General features: G+C 38.3%; 1 pseudogene; it reads left to right on the top strand.

Moving 5' to 3' along the window:
* Window positions 1-2780: 2780 nt before the first annotated feature.
* On the top strand, window positions 2781-22963 carry LOC107136095 (annotated as a pseudogene).
* The last annotated feature ends 2923 nt before the right edge of the window (window positions 22964-25886 follow it).

Raw genomic sequence — 25886 nt, 5'->3', positions numbered from 1 at the left:
CAGAAACAAAGAGCCAAAGTACAATAGATAACATGTAATTATGTGAGTGAAAGAAAAATCTAGAAATATAAGCATTTAAGTTTGGGGTTGTTATCTCAGGAAAATTGACAAATACAAAGACACATAGGTAAAATTAAGTCACTGCCATAACAAAACTCAAAATTATGACTTTGCTTTAAAGACTAGTGTCTATATTAAGAAAACTACATTTGCAGCCTAGAAAAATGATAACTCATAGGATGCGATGACAAAACAACCTGGAGGGAAAATGACACATGTAATAAACACGTCATATTACACAAACGGGGTTGCAAAAGTAAATATTACATAGGTACCGTGGTTGCCATTTGTTGCATCAGACAAAACGGGACAAGAAAGAGGCATTTTTTAAAAAGAAGCTATCATTTTAAAAAAAAATTTTAGTTGTATTTGGACACAATACACTTATTGTATTTGTTTATTTTTATGTAGTGCTAAGGATCGAGCCCAGGTCCTTAACATGTGCTAGGCGAGCACTCTACCGCTAAGCCATAACCCTAGCCTGAAGCTATCATTTTTTAAAAAAATATTTATTTTTAGGTGTAGATGGACACAACACAATGCCTTTATTTTTATGTGGTACTGAGGATCCAACCCGGGACCCGCCCGTGCTAGGCGGGCGCTCTACCGCTGAGCCACAATCCCAGCCTGAATCTATCATTTTTGATGAAGGAATAAGTTTCAGAAAAGAGAACCTTGGTATTTCAGGACTTTGAAGTGTTAAAAGATAAAAATATTTATCTTCCAAGTGGCGAGGGCCAGTGTCTTGTTCTTGGACTTCCCAGAAACTGTGAGAAATGACTATCGGTTTATGATAGTTCGTTGTTACAGCTTGAATGAACTAAAATATTCATTTGGACCTTCTTAAACCAAATGGCCTTAACTTCTTTCTACATTAGTCACCGATTCCTCAGTCCACCTTCATCTAAGGTCAAATATTAACTCAAAATATGGAACTCCAGTAGCTACCCCCTAACCCTGTTCATTTGTCCTGCTTCATCTCCCAAACTCCATCTGCACTGAGCTTTGATTTCATGGTCTTCATCAGAACAAAGAGCTTTGACCTCTATTTTATCCTCTTCTGTGAGCCCTATATGAGTTCATTATTCCTCTATTTTATTTCAGTCTCTGTTCTCTCTCTATTCGGTCTGGGTCGCAAAGTTGATTTCAAGCTTCAAGCTTACAAGCATGGCTCGAATTTCTGTTTTGCTTACTTTGTTTTTATGCTCTCCTCCATCTCCTCGTCCTTATTTTCCTTATCCTTCTTTTCCTTTCCTTATACTCCTTCTTCTTTCTATTCTTCTCCACCCCCTCTTCCTTTTCCTCCTCGCCCCCCCCCTTCCTCTTCGTTTCTACTCCCACTAAAATGCCAACAAAGCTGGCTAAGAGTTGCAGGAGAAATAACACAGTTCTGGAGATAAGAAACCTCTAGTCATATTTGAACTACTCTCAGTGGAGTGCTAACAGAATTTTCCAATTGCTAGTCCTACAACCCTTGTACCAATCCTACCTTATTGTCTCTCCCTGATTCTACTATTTACCCTTCCTCTCTTCAAATATTCTATGCTCTAGTTTTGTTTTATTATTACATTCTTTATATTTTATTTGTTACCACCAATTCTTCTTTCTTTCTGTCCTTGCTAGACTTCGATTATATTATCCATATCATTACTTCTTCAGTTCACTGTTCTACTCATTAGTTTTTCTCTGAATAATCTCATCCATTTTGACATATTAATAATCATAGCTCTCTATTTCCAACACAGATTTTTTTCTTGAATTTCAGATTCATATATATTCAAGAGGATGATGAGTATCAATTTCTACCTAGAAAATTTGCAATGTGTCAAATTCATCACTCTGCCTGGTTCTTCCTTCAATATTCACTCACAATTAGACCTGGGAACCTGAGAGAAATTTTTTGGTTCTTTCTTCTCTCTCACCTCCAACATTCATTGCCCCTTTCTTTGTCTTCTCTGTTTCTGCAGCCTGTGTACCAACATAGGCCTTCTCTCCTCTGGCTTGCAAACTGTAACTTCTACCAAACTATTATATCTTTGTCTTCTCTCTGGTCAAAATGAACCAGACAAGGTGGCAGAGGCCTGTAATCCTAGTGGCTCAGGAAGCTGAAGCAGGAGGATCGAGAGTTCAAAGCCAGCCTCAGCAACTTAGTAAGGCCCTAAGCAACTCAATGAGACCCTGTCTCAAAATAAATATAAAAAAGAGTTGGAGATGTGGCTTAGTAGTTAAGCACCCCTGGGATCAATCTCTAGTATCAAAAAAAAAATGACCCAGGTAAAAGAAAGTCTGGCCCAATTATTTCTCCTCTTAAAACATTCCCTATGGGCTAAGACTAACACCATAAATTACCCCTCAGTTAAGTCTACAAGTTCTACTGTCTTGTTTTTGTTCTGTGTACTAAACTGACCTATACTACTACCAAATTATGTGCAAGCATACAAATCTCTCCTATATCCAGTTTTTCCAATAAATTTTAATTCAGCCTAACTCACCTCAGAAATCACGTTGTCCAAGAAGTCTGACCTTGAATCCGGGAAGATGGCAGAGTAGAGTAAACTGCTTTCCAAGCTGTTCCATGGCATGAGACCAAAGTAGCAGACATACAACTTCTTGGTGATGTGGGTGAAAGAGGGATTCCACTGGAATTTAATACTGGACACTCAGAGCAGCCTGGGGACTCAGAACGTTGGATACAAGAAAATGAAAAAAGAAAACCCACCATGGCCTGCAGCTGCCAGAGACAACCCTCCACCGACAAAGGGAGGAGGACTTGGGGAAGCCGCCTTCCAGGTGGTGCTGTGGTGCCTATGGGTGCGGAGAAATCTGAAATCGAAAACGCTGCTTGAATTTATCTGAACTAAGAGGCAGGGCAGCAACTGGTGTGCTTCTCAAGCACACTAGGTGCTGGGTAAGCGTGCTGAATCGGGACTGGCTGCAGATTGCTGAGGTGGGAGCCATCTTGGGGCAAGTGAGCCTGTGCTGACACCAGTGGGAATCAGGAAAACACACACAGCCACAATATTCCAGTTTTCCTGTAGATGCCTAGCAAGGGACCTAGGTGGTTTCTGGCATAACATGAGAGAAGCAGGCATGGGGTGGACTGTACCTAGGGGGACTTGAGCTGCAATGGCAAAGGGGAGCCTTGTTCTGGTGGCTCACATGACCAGCTGAAGCAGTCCAGGAGTGGAGTCAGAGCTGGCAGGGGTGAGTACACTCAGTAACTACACCTGGGAAAGCAAAACTCCTAAGCAAAAGCAAGTGCAGGATCAGCTGTCCTGACACACAATTAGATTTATTGAGAGGCACCTGAGAACCAAACCCACAGAAGCAGTCAGCCAAAGACTAGCCCTAGGGGCAGATCAACCTGGTCTCTCCAAAGAAGACACCTTTCACTCTCACCTGACAAAACCTGAGGCCCAAATATATCTCAGTGCCACCTTCCTGCCTGACTGAGGGCCCCCTCAGAGAATACGCTGCAGAAACAATACCCTAAGAGTGCACAGATCTGGTAGGAAGGGTCAAAATGCAAACTGTTATGGTTCACATGTGGTGTCCACCAAAAGCTCACATGCGAGACAATGCAGGAAGGTTTGGAAGAGAAATGGTTGGGTTATAGCCCTAACCTAATAAGGGAATTAATTAATCCTTGGTGGGATTAACTGGGTAGTAACTGGAGGCACGTGGAGTGTGGTTGGAGGAAGTGGTTCATTGTGGGCCATCAGGTATATATTTTGTATCTGGAGAGTAGAATCTCTCTCTTTGCTTTCTGATCATCATGTGAGCTGCTGCCTTCGGCCACATTCTTATCCATGATGTCACTGCCTCACCTGGAGCCATGAGGAATGGAGCCTGCTCTCTATGGATTGAGACCACTGAAACCACAGCCCTTAAATAAAGTTTTCCCATACAATTGTTCTAGTCAGGTCTTTCAATCAAAGCAAAAAGAAAAAAACTGACTTAAATACTGACTATGTCTTAACCCACTAAACCTCATACTGGGGAGAAGGAAAACTGAGTCTTATATCAAATAGCTTATATCTTGGGCCACTCCAAATAGTAACTCAGAAATCAACATTATAACAGGAAAGGATTAAAGTCCCCCACTTCTCTATCAGTAATTTTGTCAGAATAATTGTTAAGAGAGACAGTTGGACACAGACATTGACCACCCATTTCAGTCAAATATTTTGACCACATCAGTGGAGAAGATCCCTTCAGTCTACACAAAGATATTGGATTTTTCTTTTCTGATAATACTTTAAAATAATTTTTTTCTCTTATTCCTTCAGTGTGTGTGCCTGCATATGATTTATTGAGAGGCACCTGAGAACCAAACCCACAGAATTTGCTTGTGTGCAAATTCTGGCTATCCTGATGCTCTCAGGGACATATATATATAGGCTTATTTGTCTTATTTTCTCTTTGATTCAGCCTTTTTAATATAATTATCTGTTTCTAGCATTGTCTTGTGAGGATCCGGGTTCATTGGATTGTATATCTTAGTTTGATTTTGTATTATGATGGCCTATTGATTTCTCTTGTTTCTCTTTCAATCTTATCTTCTACTATTAGACTAATTCTATTGTTCTTTCTTTTCCCAATTCTGTGCTTCTTCTGTTTTTCTCCTCATCTATATAAACGTTGCCTACTACTGCTCTTCTGCATTCTCTGTTCACTTTCTGAAATTGCATTTTCTAACTTCCTAACCCATTTCCTTTTCCACAATTAACTATATTTTTATCATCATTCAGAACTAAATGGTTTATATAACTCCTGCCCCCACCATTAATGATGACACAATTATTACCACTGTAGATGATATAGACATATGCTATTTGTTTTAAAGCCAGAGATATTTCATGGTCATTGATTTCACTGCTGACACTTGGTGAACCCACCATTTCTGTTCGTTGGTAGCAATTAATGCTGAAGACATCCTAGTAGGGCCAGGGTATTTACTTTAACACTGTTTACTATTTTGTTTTTTGCAACAAATAGTGTTTTTCTGTGAGGAACTAGTAATCTACAGGAACACTAAAAGTTCATTGTTTAGAAATTCTCCTGCAGAACTAAATATTATCTCACATTACTCCAACTCAATGAAGGTAGGAGACAGAAATCCCCAAACCATCAACAAGGACCTAAAAGGGAATAACAAGAGAGGAAACTTAAGTCCCACCCTTTGGCATCTACTCATACATCAAAAACAGGGAGAAGTCCCAGAACAAATAAGATAACTACACACAGAAGGACAAGCACCAAAAAATAATTAAAATAAAATAAGAGGTAGAGGAATCTACTTCAATAATTCAATTGATGTGCAAGACCAAGACTTTTAGGAAAAAAAATGAGAATAGGAAAAAAAAAAACTCACCCCAAAATTCACAATCCCCCAACAAAGGAAACCACTGATAGTGAAGTAGAAGAAAACCCAGAGAGATATTATAAAGCCTGATCATCAAAACGTTCAGTGAACTATAAGAAGATCTAAGGAAGGAATTCAGAGAGCAATTACAGAAGATAAAAGACCATTTTAATAAAGAAATAGTAATAGTGAAAAGAAACCAAACAAAAATCCTAGAAATGAAATACAAATCAATCAAATTACATGCTCACTTAAGGCATCAATAACAGACTAGATGGTATAGAAAATAGAACCTCAGCCCTTGAAGACAGAACTTCAGGCAGTGAAGACAGTAAATGATCTTAAATACACAGAAGGCAGTAAAGGGAAAAAAAAATAAGCATTGCCAGAATATACAATAACTTTGGGACAACATTCACAGACCAAATTAGGATAGAAGAGAACATGGAGATACAAACTAAGGGCATAAAGAACATCTTCAATGAAGTAGGTACAGAAAACTTCTCCCATATCAGAAACGAGATTAGGCATCCCCATACAGGAGGCTTACAGGACTCCAAATACTCAGCCAAATGAGGATCTCATTGCGACATATCATAATCAAAATGCCTAACATAAAAAACAAGCAAAGAATATTAAAAGCTGTTAGAAAGAAACATCAGCTGGGCATGATGTTGCACACCTGTAATCCCAGCAGCTTGGGAGGCTGAGGCAGGAGAGGTCGTGAGTTCAAAGCCAGCCTCAGTAAAAGGAAGGTAATAAGCTACTTAGTGAGACCATGTCTCTAAATAAAATACAAAATAGGGCTGGGGATGTGGCTCAGTGGGTGAGTGCCCCTGAGTGAGAAAGAAAGGTCAGGTCACATTTAGAGGCAAATCAATACATCTCACTTCTAACTTCTCTACCCAAGACTCTAAAATCAAGGAGGGCCTAGAATGAACTCCCTAAAGCACTAAAAGAAAACAACTGTCAGCCAAGGTTACTATACTCACTTTCAAATTTGAGGGGGAAATAAAAACATTACACAACAAGAATAAACTAAAAGTATTTATGAGCACCAAACCAGCACTATAAGAATACTCAAAGGTAAACTTTACACAGAGGAACAGAAAACAATTGACAAAGCCCGCAAACAGAGACCGTTCAATAGAAGACTAATCCACTAAATGAAAAGACAGGAAAAAATACAGAAAAAAAAAACCAAAATAGCAGGAAACCACAAACATATATCCATACTCATGCTGAATGTTAATGGTCTCAACTCCCCAATTAAAAGACACAGACTAGCAGAATGGATCAAAAAACAAAACCCCAATATATACTGTTTATAAGAGACCATCGTATAGGAAGAGACACCCACAAGCTGAAGGTAAAAGGATGGCAAAATATAGTTCAGATATATGGTCCAAGAAAACAAAATGAGTGGCTATCCTCATATCTGACAAAGTAGATTTCAAGCAAAACTTAGAAGAGAAAAAGAAGGCCATTACATCCTAGTAAAGGGAAAAATCGAACAAGAAGATTCAACCACACTAAACATTTACGCCCCAAATGTAAACACACCAAATTACAAAAAAAATACTTCATGACATTAAATTCCCCATAGAATTTACATTAAATTCTATGAGGATTTACATTTGACATTAAATTCCAACACAATAATACTGGGTGTTTTCAACACACTCTTATCACAAATAGTTCATCAAAACAAAAAATCAACAAAGGTATCTCCAACCTAAACAGCACTAAAATCAAACAGACCTAAATGACAACTACAGAATATTCAACCCCAAAGCAGCTGAATTTACCCTCTTCTCAACTATGTATGGAACTTTTTCCAAAATAGATTATATTCTTGGCCACAAGGCATATCTTAGCAAATATTAAATAAAATATATAATCCCATATATCCTATCAGATACTAATGGAATAAATTAAGAAATCAATAGCAAGAAAAAAAAATAGAAACTGTAAATCATGTGGAGATTGAACAATATTCTCTTTAAAAAAATGGCTTAAAGAAGAATGAGAGTAAAAATCAAGAGATTCTTAGAAATGAATGAGAACAAATATGCAACAGTATCAAAATCTCTGGTCTATATGATGTCTCTGCCTATACGATGGCAAATTTATAGCACTGAGTTCCCACATTAAAAAATTAGAGTCATACCAAATAAATAAACTTATGCTCCATCTCAAGGCCTTAGAAAAGGAAAAACTAACCCCCAAACAAGTAGAAGACAAGAAATACTGAAGATCAAAGCTGAAATCAATGAAACTGAAAAATAAGGAAACAATACACAGAATCAATATAATGAAGAGTTGGTTCTTTGAAAAAAAAAAAAGAAATAAAGTTGACAAACCCTTAGCCAAACTAACCAAAAGAAAGGGAAAATAAGCAAACCAACAAGATCAGGGATGAAAAAAGGAGTTATCACCACAGATCCCTGTGAAATGCTTAGAATAAAGAGATCCTATATTGAAAATTTATACTCCAATAAACCAGAAAATCTGTAAGACATGGACAAATTTCTAGACATATATAGCAGCACATTTCACAATAGCTAAATCATGGAATCAACAATCCTCATCAAGAGATGAATGAATTAAAAAATTGTGATACATATTTGTGTATATACACACACATGATGGAGTTCTGCTCAGCCATTAAAAAGAATAAAATTATGGCATTTGCTGGTAAATGGATGAAAATGGAGCACAGCATACCATGCTAAGTGAAATTAGCCAAACTCAGAAACTCAAAGATAAAATGATTCATCTCATATGAGGAAGCTAGAGTTAAATAAAGGAAAGCTAGAGTTAACTAAAGGAAAGGGGCCAGAAGGATAAGATTACATAAGGAACCAATCAAATACAAATTAATAGATGAGTGAAAGGAAATCTAGTAAAGAAAGCTAAAGAGGAGGAGATAGAGGACAGGAGGGAAAGCAGGGAGAGAAACGGGAGGTCATGAACTGAAATCAATTTCCATGCATGTATGAGTTTATTAGGATGAACCCAACTACTAAGTACAGCCATAAGGCTCTAATAAAAAAGAAAAGAAATCTTACTGACTTATCCAGATCTTTGTCTTCATCACATTAATGAAGTACCCAATTTGATATCCTCAGTGATCATCTGTTTATTGCCACATTCAACACATGGTGCTATAAGTATCTGGTTACATCTATTTTTCAAACGAACAAACAAAAAATATTCTTGAGAGCAGGTACTGTTTTTCTGCATAATCTCAGTACTTAGCTAAAATATAGCTAAGTTAAAAGATATCAAAAATTTTCTGTACCTAGCAATATTCTATGTGGACTGTCTGTTCAGTTCTTCTTTTGGAGGTAGATTTTCACATTTTGGTGACTTGCCGTGCTTATTGTTTTGGGCTGCCTGGCATGTTTTATCTCCATCCCGAGTGCTGTGTTCCCCAAACTGAATGTGATCTAGGCCTGGTGTCATAGTGCTCCATTGTCCTGAACATAACAGTCAGTTCAGAGATGGATGCTTTATTGAAGCAGAGCAGATCTGATATTTTCCCTTGATTTAAGAAATGAAAGTAAGAAGGAGACATTATTCTCCCTGTGGGTTGAAAAGTTGGAAGAATATGAATTTGTGGCTGCTGGTAGCCATCTCCACCAGCCACCTGGAGGAAATATATCTGCAGGAGAAATGAAACTAAAAACAAAGGGAAGCAGAAGTAAGAAATGATAGAGCCCGGATGCCCTTGGATGAGCCCTGAAATCAGCTGTCTGAAATCAAGCCCTCTGGTACTTCCCTGTTGTACAAGTCCATAAAATCCCCAAAGTTATTGAGTTTTACTATAGATACTTACATGAGAATGACTTCTGGAACATCATTTGAAACATACCTTGCATTCCAGCTCTTCTCTAATCTCACTAATCCACGATCTATACCCAATCTGGGCTCGTTGGATCTATTTTGTATACTTTCTTTGGACATCATACAAAATAACTATGTGAGACACTATGGTTTACTCTTTCTGCATGTTTCAAATACTAGTATATATAATTTTCAAAAGACTGGTTACTTCTATTTGGTTAGCAATATTTATTGTGTATTTGCTACATCTAAGTCGATGTTGTAAGCGTTAGGGATTCTATTTTATGTGGTTAACTGCTGCCTGTCCAACATCCTTTTCCTTGAGGATTCATATAACCCCTAGATCACTATATAGAGCCAATCTGTTCAGAACATATGATCAAGTGGAAGTAAACTCAACCCAAAGGAGAGGTATGTGGTGACTCAGGACACAATCAATGGCATAAAATCTTTCTAAGCTATCAAAAGACCACGTATTTTTTCTACTTGTATTGTGTGGTACATGTGTACCACACTGGGTAGCTGTATTAACAGGGAATTAGACAAAGCAGAGTCGAAAGATGAGGTTATAGAATCAGGTCATCTTTCAAACTTTTACTACAGTTGTTTGATGTTGGTTAAGGTAAAACTTGCTTAGTGCTTCTGTTTTTCTTCTTATTTACAAGAGTTTAATCATATTTCTACCTTTTATTTATGACAGAACAAGTTCCAATTAATACACTTGGATCCTGTAAGGGAAATAGAACCTCTGTCTTCAAGGGAATTTCAGATCATTACTAGTGTCAGGGAAAGACCTGCAGAATGTGCTATGGTGCTCTATGCCAAACACATGAGATAAATTCAGAGCCCAGAAGAACTGGTTGGGTACAATGAGGAATGATAGATTGATGGACAAAAGAGTTCAGACATAAAGGATCCTTCTACATATATAATAAATCTGTATTGAATTAATAATTAAAATTCTGAGAGCAAATTATCTGGTTTTGTTTCAAAAAAATCATTAGACTTTTCACAGCAAGAAAGTAATATAGGAATAAAAAGTATTAATATATATTATTCAGTATCTTATTCTCAATTTCAAGTGAGCTGATATCAGGTCAGTGTTGTAGGTGCTAAGAGGATGTGGTACAAAGACATTAAAGTCAAATAAATATCTCATCATGAGCTATTGTTTCGGGAAAGACAATTCTTGACTACACAAAGTTCTTTAAGGAAAATAAAGGACACAATGAATAATTTATCTTTGGATAACCTCACTATATTTCTAAATTCAAAGAAAAGATAGCTTTAAACAATTCATAAAATCTGATTATCTCAAAGAACAAAACTCTGATCATGCACAGTCCTTACAAGTGGGTTTCATTTGCAGTTTTCTTTATATAGCTTTAAAATAACGGTATTCCTGCAGAAAATGTATGGTACTCAGTGTATATACTGACAAGAATGGCTATAGCTAAGAGGAAAGGAAAATACAAGCTAACCTGTTTTTTATAGGTCAAACTTAAACTGATCACTTTCCCTCTATTGCTGGCAGAATCAGAAAATGAACACATGAACTCGGTTGAGGAAGTAAACAAATGAGCAGGAACTTTATAAAAAAGGGAATGTGAGATAAAAATTCAGAATTCCCAGCACAGTGTGCCTGAGAGGGGCAAGAGTGCCATTTAAGTCTTATAGCAGTAAGAAGTCAGTCAAGTAAGGAGAAGTTGATAAGCTCCTCTTGATTGGTTTTTGATATTTCATTTGTCCTGCAGTGGGAGCAAACTGGATTAGGGACCATGCAGTTGTTTTCTGCAAGATGGAGAATTACACCCTTTCTGAGAAACAGGGACTGTCTCATACATGCCTAGGCTGTTCAAATGGCTGCCTACTTGCTTGTCCTGTTGTTGATCTTTACTGTCCCTTCCCTACTCTCTACTGCCTTTCCTTTTCTATCTCACTTCTCCCATCCCAAATTTCCTTTTTCTTCTGTATTCCCAACCTCAGAAGATGACACTCTGGCAGAGAAGGCCTTAGAGTCCTTGGATGTCGTCTTAAGACCTTCCACTTCCCTCTGTTCCCTATGGTGCTTGCTAACTAGGGTTTTCCCATTTCAGCACACCACATCAAAAGCAGCAATTTCAGCAACATCTTCTTTCAAATCCTATTTCTGTTGCCTTAATTGTGTCACCATCAACACTCTTTGTCTTACTCCACTTTCATAGAGAGAGACAGAAATAAACATGGATGTTTGTGAGGTAGACCACAAGGTTAATAACAGAAAACAAGCAAGCAAAGAAACGAAAACTTCACAGAAACAGAAATACTTGATCACCCAGGTCAAGTTGGGAAGAAAGGAAGAGAGAAAGAGAGAAAGAAATAAAAGAAGGAAGGAAGGAAAGAAGGAAGGAAGGGAGGGAGGGAGGGGTGCCATGATTTGGTTTGGGATTAAATTTAGTGGATGGTGATGGAAAGGTAAGATTAAAGAGTTAGGGAGGGAGGAAAAGAGCAGTGGGAATCCCATAGAGAAGGTACATTTGAGGTAGCCTGTATTAATTCTGAGGCAGGATGGCATTATATGTGAGGATTGTTATCTAGCCAACATGCACATGTATTCTTGAATGACATTTATTGTAGATTTGATGGACATCCAGAAAGTTTGTAATAATCTCCCCTTTGTGGATTAGATATTAGGTAGCCCCCAAAAGCTCATGTGTGAGAAAATACAAGAAACTTTAGGGGTGAAATTATTGGTTATGAGAATTTTAACCTAATCAGTGCATTAATCCCTTGAGAGGGATTAACTCTAGGTAGATAGGATGTAACTGGAGGAGGTAGGTTATTGGAGAATGGCTTTGGGAAGTATATTTTGTCCTTGTGAGAGGAGAAGTCTCTCTGATTCCTGGTTGTCAAGTTCTGAGCTGCTTTCAACTGAGACCTCTAAAACCATGTGCCTCAAAATAAACTTTTCCTCCACTAAAATCGTTCTTGTTGGCTCTTCGGTCACAACAGCAAAGAAGCTGACAAAAACACTCCCCATTGTTGAATTTTCTATACACACAGTGTTTTCCTTTAGTGACCTGTTAATAAATTTCTCCCTTGCCTGACACTTTTCAGTGGCTTTCTCGTTAGAGGCTTGCTCAGCATGAACAAGTAGGTGAAGAAAACTTCTTCTTCAAACCTCATGAGTTATTAGTTGGAATGGAAACATGTAATAAGAAACAGATTAACAAAAGAAAAACAAATGGAAATTTATTTATCTGTTTCATTTATAACTGGGAGATAGCCAAGAATTGAGTAATTCTCAAAGAAATGGCTTTGAATTTCAGATTCTACAATGTCTTTACAAAGAACAACACTTTTTTTTTTTAATTTTTAGAGAAGTGACAAAAGAAAGGAATCTGAGTCTTCATGGGTGGCAATAGTTGACACATAAAGGCTAATTAGTACAAATTTTTCATATAGATTCCTTTGATACCATCTAAGGGCTGGTAGTGTCTAATATTGTCTTTGACTTGTTCTCCCTGGTAGAGAGGGTATCAGGCAAAATACCTTTTATCTTTGTAAATCTATATTTTGATTTTAGACAGAAGAAAGACATAGGGCTTCCTTGCATCTGCTTCTTCTTAATTGCCTGTATCTCAACAATCCTTCATATTTTGGGAAGGTGCATTTTTGATTTGCCACAAAAGACATGACAATGACCACCAAGAACTGATCTTAATTCTTTGGTTCCACTGGAATAGAAAAGAAGGCATTGACATCAGTGCCGATTTTTCTAGGGCTATAGCTCAGTGGTCAAGTGCCTACCTAGCATGAATGAGGCCCTGAGTTTAATCCTCAGTATGGGGGCTGCAGGATAACCTCAGTTACAATCACTATGTCTAGAATAATTGTGTCTATAGGCTATAGGAGAACAACTGAATTCAATTGATTATTGCTCTTCAGCTCCCCTCACTAAGGGCACAGGGATGTTTTATTAACATACTGCATCACTTATTATCCTTGCTACTTTTATGTTCTTACTCAAAACACCAATATTCTTCCTTTACCTGAAATTTTATACTGTTTTTATTAGAATACTCAAGAAAGGACAAAAGAGATTGGGTGGGGATGGTCCACTATCATTTTTTGTGTGTAAATCTTCAAGACTGAGAGATGTTCTGTGTATTCAGTATTTACTGTATATGGTGGAGACCACTGAATAGACCCAAATGGTCCTACCCACAGGTTTTGTCAGCTTCCATTAACTATCAGTTGAAAGCAGGATTTCCCCCAATGGAGCCTGGTAGAATGGTTATTTGGATTCCTGTATCCAACAGAACCATAAAAGATTAAGTCCTTCTCCTGATGGGACTTCTTCAGCATATTTGGATGGGAGGCATATGACCTGTTTCCCTTGGGACACAGAGACTCCTGGGCTTTATCCTTTGTTTTTTCTGCTTACAGCAGCTCCATGTGAATTTAAGAGACCTGGAGCAGGGGTAGATGGCTGGAGAAAGTGGCTCTGTGCCACAAAAAAGACATATTTACTTGTAGTTTCAAGCTGCTCTGGGACTAATTGTAGTGGAATTTTTTTGGCTAGAACCTCGGGTGAAGGATTTCTTCATAATCAGGGACATTTGCTGCCATATTGCCATCATAACATCTCTTAAATCTTACCTGGTTTCCATTAAAAGTCTAGGGGGCTTTCCAGATTAGGAGGGCCGGCCATGAAAACTTATCTGGATTTAGTTGGGTCATTTCTCATTCTGTAATGTGTGACTATTAACTTTCTAGACACAGTTCTATGCAGTATCCTCAGAATACTATCAGTCTGTCATTTATGGATGAAGTATAACTCATCTATCTCAGGGAACTCTCCCTGAGGAGGCCAAATTTCCTATATAGCAGACAGTGACCACTGCCCCAAATCCCAAAATATTATTTTAGATGGAGAAGTCACAGATACTTCACCCAGAAGCTGATACTATTCAAGGATTTGTTTAAAATATGAAAATGAACGTTTTGGCTTCATCTGGTGGAAGAGAGTTCCAGAAAGCAAAAACATTAAGCACTGTTATGGTGTAGATGTGAAATGTCTCCCCCAAAAGCTCATGTGTGAGACAATGCCAGAAGTCTTAGAGGAGAAATTATTGGGTTATGAAAGTCTTAATCCAATCAGTGAATTAATCCCCTCATGAGAATAACTTCATGGTAACTGAAGGAGGGTAGGGTCTGACTGGAGGAGGTGGGCAATGCCTTATATATTTGTATCTGGTGAGTGGAGTGTCTCTCACTCTGCTATCTGATCATCATGTGAACTGCTTCTCTTCACCACTCTCTTCCACCTTGATATTTTGCTTCACCTTGAGCCTGGAAGAATGGAGCTTACTGTCTATGGACTGAGACTTTTGAAACCATGAGCTCCCACTAAACTTTTCCTCTTCTAAAACTATTCTTGTCAGATCTTTAAGTCATAGCAGTGAAAACGCTGGCTAAAACAAGCATTATGAGACAAAAACCTAAGGGGGACCTTAGAAGAATAACAAAATAACCAGTGTCAGGAGAATGGTGTTCAAGAAACACTGTGGTAGGAAATTACTCTTTCCAAAACAATGTTTAAGGAAACACCCATTAAAATACCACAGTCAAATAATTTATGCTTCCACGTCGATACTCAGGCATCAAAAACTCTTACTACTGTATATTTGCTATAATTTCTACATACCTCTCACGTTTTTATCTTGCCCTTTTCACCCCTCCTCAATGCCTTTGATTGTTGTTCTGGATTCTTATCTGTCTTCTAATTTACATTGGCCCAGATTATGGTTTCTTAAGTTTAATATTTATAGAGCACTCAGTTCCACATTAACTGACAGAATGATAAACATACTTTGTACTAATATTGAAATCAGAAAGAAAAAATGCCCTTTCCATTGGAGAACGTGGAATGTGACTTGCAGTTACCTAAGGGTTAACTGTGTGTGTGTGAAACAGAGGAGGATTATATTGGCTACTGAGTAAACAAAGAAAAGCAGACAGCTCTGCTCTCTTATTGTAATTGCAAATTTATTTTTTTATAGTTTCTACAGTTTCTATTTTACTTTAAACTGCCTTAATCTGTCTTCCTGCTGTGACCTATTTCCAGTAATGCATATTCAGTATAAAAATAGTAGATCAAATCATATCAGAATTCGAGTTACTCCTTGTCGAGCAGAAACATGTACTTTTATACAACACTGAAATCAATTCCCCTCATAGTAATTATTTAATTTCCATAATATGCTGACAGTATTCTGCCATTAAGTGTTCACATTTAAAACTTGTTTTGTAATGTTTTAATAGTTCTTTCTTTAAACAACACTGGGAGGAAATACAGTTACTATTTTATAAACCTAGCAATTGAGCAGTCTGAAAGTTAAAAAAAAAAATCAACTCTTTAAGGCCTTACAATGAGGTTCTGTTTATGCTTATAGTCATATGAGTTAACTGATCTTTCAGATTAATGAGATTAAATGGATAAAAAAATTAATTAGTTACAATGACATGTGACCAAATTGATCAACTGTTAGGATTGATCATGTTAGGCTAGTGTTTCTCAAACTGGCCCACAAACTACCACATTAAAGTCTCTGCAATGCTGATCAAAACTACAGATTCAACTCCTCATCCCACATCTACAAATAAGAATTTCCCAGTCTAGGGCCCAGGGCTCTGTGTTTTAAATAAGTGCCCCAGATTATTCCTATGTATGCTAAAGTTAAAAGGTATGGTCAGTGGGCAGTGTTAGCAAAGTACAGTTGAAGGATTTCTTAAGCTTCACATTTTGAGGAAGTTATAATATATCAAGACCTGGGTCCTAGCATCCTGACCAGTAGACATCCTCAATGTTGCTAAGCCTGAGAGGAGTAGAGTGAAACTTGCTATCTCTGATGGTGCTTTGTAGTCTCTCAGATGTTAAATTCAGCCCTTTAATCTGCCTACAAAAAGCTGAAAATGTTTTATTTTCATTTTGCATATTTAGGAAACTGAGTGGTAGACTTTGGTGTATATATATATTGCATATGTATATCTATGTGTACATTGCCAATTAAAGAAAAGTAAAAAATATGTGAACTATTCAATATATTGTGATCAATTATTTAATAACCTCACAAAATGTACAAATCAGTTAATTTTTTGTTCCTTGAGTAACATCCAATCCAATTTTCCAGTAATTTAATAATACCTTTAACCACAACCTATTGTTAGTAACAGCTAATATTAAGAGCAGCCAGAGCATTATTGTGTACCCTGGAAAAGTGCATATCAGATTTCAAAATGCAGCCCATTCCATTTTCTTATGGTACAGATTGTTAGAAAGTGCTTGGCTCTATTTTAAGGTAAATATGATTGCTTATGATATCCATGGTACTATGGTAAAATATTGAAAGTGCTAATTTCTCCATCACCTTTTAGTCTGACTTCCTCATGGACTCACTCCTACCCAACTACCTAGATAATTCTTATCAAGAGACAGGAATTATAGTAACAGCTGTTGTCCCCCACCAGAGAGTCTGGGAGCTGTGGCTATGATGTACATTATGTCTGAGAAGAAATCCAGGGATATGCTAGGCCACCCATTCAAAGCCTTTAGCTCTGTACACTCTATCTTCACTGCAGCACTCTGCCTTCATTAGGCGGCTCATTGCCCTGACATTTTTCATCCCTCTCTCTCTTTCTTATTCTTCCTCTAGAATTCACCTGTGTTTACCTCCTTTTGTGTTCAGATTGGGCTACACAGTACACAATTCTTTCTTTTGCTAGAATATTTATGGTTCCCTACCTTGAATCAACGCAACCCTCATCTTTTTAACCCAGGCAAGCAAACATTGCCAATTTAAAATTCTACATATGATACAAAAATTGTTCCATTTATAGTCAGTATAAAAATCTATTGTTATTTATTCATTCACTCATTCAGTGAATCCTTACCAAACAATGTACTGTGTTTGAAGCAGGCATAGATACACTATCAGATTCTCCCTTTCAATTTCAGCAATGACTTTGACTTTTTGACAAAAAAGAATATTGATGACAGCATAAAATTCTGTTAATTCTATCTATCACTTACCTCCTGGCATAAACCTTAGTATAATTATTTTTGATTTTTTTTAAACATTGTTTTTTAGTTGTTGATCGTCCTTTATTTTATTTATTTTTATGTGGTGCTGGGAATCAAACCCAGTGCCTCACACATGCCAGGCAAGTATGCTACTGCTAAGCCACAACCCCAGCCCAATTATTTCTGACACATATGTGTGTTAAAAGCCCCACCCATCCACATTTTGCATTATAACTTTCTCACTAATTTTAACTAACTTTCCTTTCACCATATCACCATAATTTATGAGCTGCAACCCTTCTGCATTTGTCAGCTTTTCATTGCTGTAACCAAAATGTCTGACCTAAACAACTTTGAGGAGAAGGATTTATTTTGACTCCTGGTTTCAGAAATTTCAATCCACAATCAGCTGGCTCCCTTGCTATGGGCCTGTGGTGAGGAAGAACATCATGTAGAGAGGACATGGTGAGCAGAGCTTTTACCTCATGGCAGCCAGGAAGGAGAGAAAGAGAGAGAGAGAGACTGGGAGGGCAAGATAAAATCCCCAAGGGTATGCCTCCAAGGACCCACTTCCTTTTACGAGGTCACACTTCTGTACTTTTTACCACCTCCCAAGAGTCTATTCAACTGTGAGGAGATTAATCCACTAATAGGGTCAGAATCCTCATGACCCAATCATTCCCAAAAGCTCAACTCCTGAACTCTACCAAATTAAAGACCAAGCCCTCAACACCTGAGCTTTTAGAGATATTTCAGATCCAAGCAATAATATCTTCTAACACACATTTTACAAATAAGCTTCCATGATTTCAGAGTGAAGTGACATACTGACCCTAGTATTTATCTATGCATTCCCAACAATTTATTGTACATAAAAGTGCCCTATTATTTCTAACAGGTATTGATTTTTTGGAGTGAGTCACCTATGAAATTTTTGGTCCTTCTAAGCCAATTTTCTCCATAACCCCTTCGGTTTTAATTGTATGATTTTATATAGCCTGATTGGATGTTAACTTTATGTGTCAACTTAACTAGGCCATCACATCGAGACATTAGTCTGAATGTTGTTGTAAAGGTATTTTCAGATGAGGTTAATGAGTATATCAGTTCACTTTGACTAAGACAAATAATTTAGTGTGTGTGGACCTTTTTTAATCAGTTGAAGATCCTAATAGAGTTTAGGTTCTATGAACTCTCTAAGGAAAAGGAAATTCTGCCTTCAGTTTGTCCTCAGACTTTAATTGCAACATCAACTCTTGCCTGAGTCTCTAGCTTAGCAGACTACTCTACAGATTTGGGACTTGTTAGTGTCCAAATTAACATGAGCTAAGTCTATAAAATCCAACAATATCTCAACTCCCTCCAACCTCCCCCATCTTTAGATCAAAGTGTTTTGAATTTCAGATCTTTTCAGATTTTGGAATATTCACATGCATATAATGAGATGACTTGGGAGGAGGACCCAAGTCTAAACTCAAAATTAATGTATGTTTTATGGACACCACACATGTAGCCTAAAAGTAATTGATAGTTTATATATGGGGTACCTGCATTTTGGTTGCAACCTGTTGTGTGTGGTCATCTGTAGTTTCTACTTATAGTATTATGTCAAGGCTCAGAAGTATTCAGGATTTTTGATTTTTAGATTAGGGATGCTCAACCTATCCACACACATCTTATTCCCTGGATAAATATGACAAACACACCAGTTGTTTTTTAGGTGAATGCTATAGTGAAGTTCTGAACTCACTGTTAATATTTTTCAAGTTATTTCTGAACTCATTCTTGTGATTTTTCATAGCTGTTTTAGAGAGCAAGGCCCTTCAGTGTCAGGTAAATTTGACCATCTCTGTTCTATATTCCATTTTTTTTTTCTATTTCCACTGGAATGTTGCCACTTCACCTTTTCTTCCTTGCTATCTCATCACCCTCTCTGTCATTAGAAACTTGATTACGTGGCATTTAGGTAACAATTTTTAAAATTAAAATTATTTTTACTAATATAATAAAACAAAAATTATATTACTTATGGGGTACAATGTAACGTTTTGATACATGTATACATGGGTTTATGTGAAATTGGCAAATTGAGGGCCCACTCACAGCATTAAATTCCTAAGGGTCTGATCAATGGCCTATTTCACAAAATGAGATTTTCACGTGACAATCCAAGAGGCATAATAAACTGAGTAAGGCAGATGCCATACAATTTACTTAGATATGTCTTAGACTTCTGCATGCTCAATGAAACTACTGACTCTGAAATGATATTACTGTGCCAGATATGCTTTCCTGTTCACCTGTTTTACCCTGAGACTATAATCTCCTTGAGGAAAGGAACCATGCCCAATTTATCTTTGTATCCCTAGCAACTGGCACAGTGCTTGGCATACATAACTAACTCAATAAATGTTTTTAGTTGCATTTTTATTAAAGTTAGTGTGATTGTGTTCTAATTTGATTTCTCCACTATATTCCAATTCCAGAATTAATCATCAGGTTGACTGGCAGGGATTTACTGGCTTCGATTTATAAAAAAATTATCTAAACTAGGTACTTAATGGTCTTTCCTCTGAACTTAGGAAATGGTAACCTAGGAGGTGGAGCAAAAATGTGGCTGAGTAAGATTCTCTAGCCATCAACTATCCACCAACATACCAAGTTGAATAACTATGCACCAAACTACATTCACAAAGAGGCAGGAAACTATAGTGTTTGATTTTAGTACAACAGAATAAAAAGATTCATTGAAGAAAGCAGGAATCAGGGAGCTTCCCTTGTCACCTCTCCCATAATGCCCAGCATCCCAGCATGGAGAAAGATGTTTCCCACTCAGAGGAGGTATCAAAAATTAGATCCAGGCCTCAGTCTGGAAACTCAGCACCAGGCTCACTATGGTGAAACTTAGTGCTGGGCAAAGCTCCATGGCAGCAATTGCCAGGACAATACCCATGGACTGAACTATTGGAACTGTACTAACCAGGTGACAAGTAAACTTCCTCCACCCTCCAACCCCCCAAACTCAGACTGCAGAGCAGGGAGTAGACTTCACTCACTGAGGTGTAGGGCATAAAAGGTAGCACAGGGTTTAGTCTTAGAGCCCAGTGCCAACATGCCACAGTGAGACCCAGTACCCACCAGAAACCAAAGACCCAGTGCACAGATCAGAGCTTACAGAAGGAACCTCTAGACAATCCACTGGGGCAGACTGAAGTTTTGGTCTGCATCATTTCCAGATTTGGAGATGGCTTGGGGCAGTCCTCCTTTCCTCAAAGACAGGGGACACTTAGATGCAATCCAGCTTTGTGTTAGCCCTGATGATCAGGGAACTATCTACACCACCTGGCCCCCAACCTCTTATAGCACAGTTATCACCAGGCTCAGGCCAGCACTTCTAGATGAAGCTCTAAAACCCCTCCACGATAGGAGGAGATGGCACCTTGGCAGGACAAAACCCCTCCTGCATCAATACCAGCTGTGGCCTGGTACTTGGTGACCCTTGAGACATGGTGAAGTTCCTTGCAGCTTTGAGATTCAGGTGTGCCCTAGCTTCACATCAGCCTTGATGGGCAAGGGGCTGCCTTCACTAACAATACAACCTTGGGCAACAAAGTGTGGAGCAGGATCTTATCCATTGAACAGTGGGGTCATGGTATTAAGTATAGACCTTTCCCCTGAAATTAAATGATGGGATGGTAAAACCCAACACTGGACAGGTCTTAATAGGGACAAAGTCTGGAGACAGAACCTGGGGACCGTGCCTCTAGAATAGCTCCAGTGTTGGGAAAAGCCACTCAGCTCCAGTCTATCAGGGTTTCATTGCAATCAGCATCACCTGTGACTGACTGCAGTAGTCTTGGACCATGAGCCCACCTTAGCAATAGATAGACCATAATAACGCCAGCCTTAGTTTTACCACAGTATATACTGGTCTTGGTGGGCTGTGGGCTCAGGGTGTGACACAACTTCATGGTGTTGATAGCCATAGGCATGGCATAAGAGCCAGGGCTAGTCCACCCATGGCCATTCTTTCCAGAGTTGAGCAGAATCCTGCAGTGGCCTGGGCACAGCCTAGAATTGTGGATAAGGCAACTGGGCCTATGTCAACCCCAAGGACAGGCTTGTGGAGATGGACCACCTCTTCTGGATACTCCCCTGCTTCATTTATAACAACACGTCAAGAGTGTATTAGGGACAAACCTGGGCTTTGATCACCCTTTAATGCAGAAACAGTGACAACCCACAAACAGTAGACCCTCAGAAAACCAGAGCTGGGCAACGTCCAGTACTGAGATCATGGAAATAGCTACAGGCTTAGAAAAAGCAATCATCCTGCTTAACATTACTAGCAACACAGACAGGAACAAAGCTTGGTTAGGAAGACTGAAATAAACACCTAATCCATCTATGCCCAAATGATGTCACACATAACAAGCATCAAGAGCCTAAATGAAACCATGACCTAGCCTAATAGTCAAATAAAGTGCCAGCAACAAACCAGAATGTCATTGGTGTGGGAGAATTCTAAGAAAATTTAAAACAATTGCTTTATGGAACTTGAAGAAAATGCTGACAAACGTTTCAATGCTGTATCAGAGAAGCATAACAAAAAGTAGCAATTTTAAAAACTCAAATGGAAATTTTTGAATCAAGAAAATACCTTTGGCAAAATTAAAAATGCAATAGAAGGCATCAATAACAGGATAGACCAAACAGAAGAAAATAAAAATGAGCTCAAAAACAGCCTGTCTGGAGTCTGTGGTGCCCTTGACTCAGCACATGTCTGGCAGGTCATCTACCTTCCTTAGGTGACTCAGGCCGCAAGTCATTGCCCATGGCAGTATGCAAAGTTTTACATCCCTGAAGTGCCCTGGGTCTCCCTGGAGAGGTGGTGATGGGTCTAAGGAAAAGGGCCCAGAAGTGTGGCAGAAATGCCACAACAGAACGCCAGTGGGTTTCCCAAGTGGGAGCCTTTGTGGCCTGGGCCAAGACTGTAGGCAGAGAATCCCTGATGACCAAGCCTCCAGTCCGCCCATTGTTGTAAGGACCAGGGGCCCTGTGATGCAGAGGATGACTAGCTCAACCTCCCTAATCTGGTGGCTGCTTACTGGTACACCTGAACTGGCTAAGCACCAACCTGCAGTGGAAGGGGCTTCTCAAATGGTCCTAATAGGCATCTGTGGCCATGCAGTTCTTCACCAAGGGCTACCAAGAGACTATCTCAGATGTCCTTAACCATGATCTATTTGATGAAGATCATGATGATATGGCAATTGTGAAGGACATAGATATTTTCTATGTGTGAACATCATCTGGTTCCATTTGATGGAAATATCCCTACCTGTTATTTTCCTACCAAGTAAATCATTGGTCTCAGCAAGCTTGGAAGGGTTGTAGATATCTATAGTAGGAGAGTGCAAGTTCAAGAGCACCTCATGAAATAAAATTGCTGTGGCAATCACAGAAGCCTTACAACCTGCTAAAGTCAGAGTAGTGGTAGAAGCAACACACCTGTATGGTATTTCAAAGGGTGCCAAAAATAAACAGCATAACTGTGACCAGTGGCACATGTTCGGGAAGACCCAAAGATGTGGGGAGAGTTTGTGAGTCTCATTCAGAGCTGAACTTCAGGCAGTGCAAAGTAATGCATACCACACCTCCAGTGTCTTCTTCATTGTACATTTCATTTTCAGTTTTTATAGATGTGAATCTTATTCCTTGTTTTAGTCAGCTTTTTCGCTGCTGTGACTAAAGGACCCAATCAGCACAATCATAGAGGAGAAAAAGTTTATTTGAGTGCTCATGGTTTCAGAGGTCTTAGTCCATAGAAGGCTGGCTCCATTTCTTGGGGCTTGAGATGAGGCTACACATCATTGGCAGAGTGTGTGGCGGAGGGAAGCAGCTCACATCATGGTGATCAAGAAGCAGAGAGAGAGATTCCAGTCTCCAGATACAAATATATACCCAAAGCCATGCCCTAATTCCCACCTGCTCCAACCACACCCTTACCACCCGAGTTAATCCCATCAGGGATTAATTCACTGATTAGGTTAAGGCTATAACCCAATCATTTCTCCTCCAAATTTTCTTGCATTATCTCACATTTGAGCTTTCAGGGGGGCAGGGGGAGGGCACCTCACATCCAAACCATAACATTCCTCATCACTAATTTTATTTAAAATTATTTACAGAAAACACAAAAAATAGTAACAAAGAGGTGAGCAATCTGCTTTCTTCTTGCCTACTTTTAGTGGCAACACATAAAGTGAACTGCTGATAATGTAGGCTACATGCACAAACCAGGACTATTCAGTGAGAAGGAGATGAATTCACGTATTTTGTTGAAATCCTATAATAGTCTGTCTTATCAACACAGAAGCATGGAGCATGGAAGAGAACTATGGCCAGTGGGATGTTTTATTCTGCACCAACTAAAATGATATAATGCTGGAAGTGTTCATATAATTTATGAAGAGTGCTCAGTGCTCAGTGAATCTGTAAGCCAGGCACAGCTCCACTTTGATTGTGTTTATTAAATCACCAGTGGTATTTTATTTTTTATGTATTTATCAACCATCCAGTTTCAGTATTAGTCACCAAGGGAAAGTGGTGGAATAGCTATGTTTTCTATTTTACTGTGAGTTAAAACTGCACAATTTCTAACTTCTTTTTTTAAAAAAATTCAAGTATAGGAAATTATTTCCTGAGTTATTTATGAGGTTTTATTTTTTTTTTCCCCTGATGTTAACAGACAGGGATTCAGATATTTAACTTTCTGTGCCTTGATGAGACTATCACACCATTTCAAGTGTAGATACTTTTGCCCTTTTTTCAAATCTGTTATTTTATAAGGCTTAGTACTGACACTGCAAATCACTGTCCCTTTAGAAGTTTCTTCAGAATTTACTTTGTGTGTTCCATGTACCTACCTCAAAACATTTTTTTTATTTTGATATTTATGAAATATTTTTCTAAGCATTTCTAGAAACTCTTAAGAAATCCCATCACTTTCAATTCTGCAGACCCCTAACTTCCATGAACCCGACAGAGGACAGAGGGAAGTGGCAGTAACCCACATGCTATGGTGTGTCCACTGTTCTCAAAGCTGCCTAATTCGTGTCCATGACCATGCACTGGGGGGCTCTGGTCCTGTTTCCCTTGTGGTCTTGTCTTCAAGTGAAAGTCTTTTCAGGTGGTGTAGGTGTTACAGTCCAGGAAACTGTTTTCTTATTACTAATTATCTTAAAATTTCCTCAACTGAGAGAGAGTGGGTCAAATTAAAAACAATAACAACAAAGTAAATAAAAGCCCCCAAGCTCCCCACAAAAACACAAACGTAAATATTTCTCAAAGAAATTTCTTATTTGTTTATCATAGTACTCTTCAAGTTTATCCCATACTTAAAAAATGTTTTTACTGCATTACTTGCTTTAACTATGGTAGTCCTAGCTCTGCCACAGAAATGCCATTTAGCTTATAAGAGAGCAAGATGTGGGGTTTTTTTCTCCCCCTATGAGTATGTATGTGTTTTTAAATTTTCTGCTACTTTTCTCTAGCCTTTCTCTGCATCTAAAGTTTCTATGGCACAATATTGGTTGATATTTTTAGATCCTTTTGAAATCTAATCTAGTATAACATTATTCTGCTTAATATTTAGACATTTCTAGGTGTAATTCTAAGTGCTCAACTCACCCCAGTAAGAATGGCTATTATCAAAAAGGCTGAAGACAGCAAGTTCTGGTGAAGATGTGGAGGAAAGGAAATCTTTGCATATTGTTGGTGTGAATATAAACTAGCAAAGCCATTATACAAAATGGTATGGAGGTTCCTTAAACACAAAAACAGAACTACTATATGATTCAGCAATTCCACTACTGGATATATATATTCAAAGAAAATGAAATCAGGGTGTCAAAGAGACATGAGCTCTTCCAAGTTCATCATAGCCTTACTGCCCCAGTGGATGATAGTGAATACCATCTGACACCTGGTGTCAGGATGTCTACTGGAAGTCCTGAGGAAGAAGACATCTAGACTTCATGAAGGAGGGCATGGATATTTGGGGGGAAATAGAGTGGATAAGTTAGAAGAAAGAAGAAAGGGCTTTCAGGGATAAGGGGTATGTGAGTGTGGTTTTATGTGCATGTGTATGTATATGCACATGTGTACATATAGAAAAGGGAACACAATGCAACCATGCAAAAAGTTAAATCATCGTTTATGACAGCATGAATAGAATTGTAGTTTATTAAGTGACATAGGTCACACAAAGATAAATACCACATAATCTCACTCAGAAGTAAATCTAAAGAAGTTGTTCTCATAGAAGTTGAGAGTAGATTGGTGGGTACCAGAGGCTGGGAAGTACAGGGAGGAAAGAAAAAATAAAGAGAGTTTTATCATTGGGTACCAAGTTACAGGTAATAAGGGGATTCTGGTGTGCTATGGCACAAGAGGGTGACTCCAGAGAACAATTTGTACTATAGATTTCAAAAAGCTAGAAGAAATTATTTTAAAGATTTTACCATAAGGAATTGACAAATGTTT

This window comes from Marmota marmota, unplaced genomic scaffold, assembly GCF_001458135.2.
Source record: "Marmota marmota marmota unplaced genomic scaffold, marMar, whole genome shotgun sequence".
NCBI lineage: Eukaryota > Metazoa > Chordata > Mammalia > Rodentia > Sciuridae > Marmota > Marmota marmota.
This window is presented reverse-complemented; position numbering and strand designations above follow the sequence as displayed.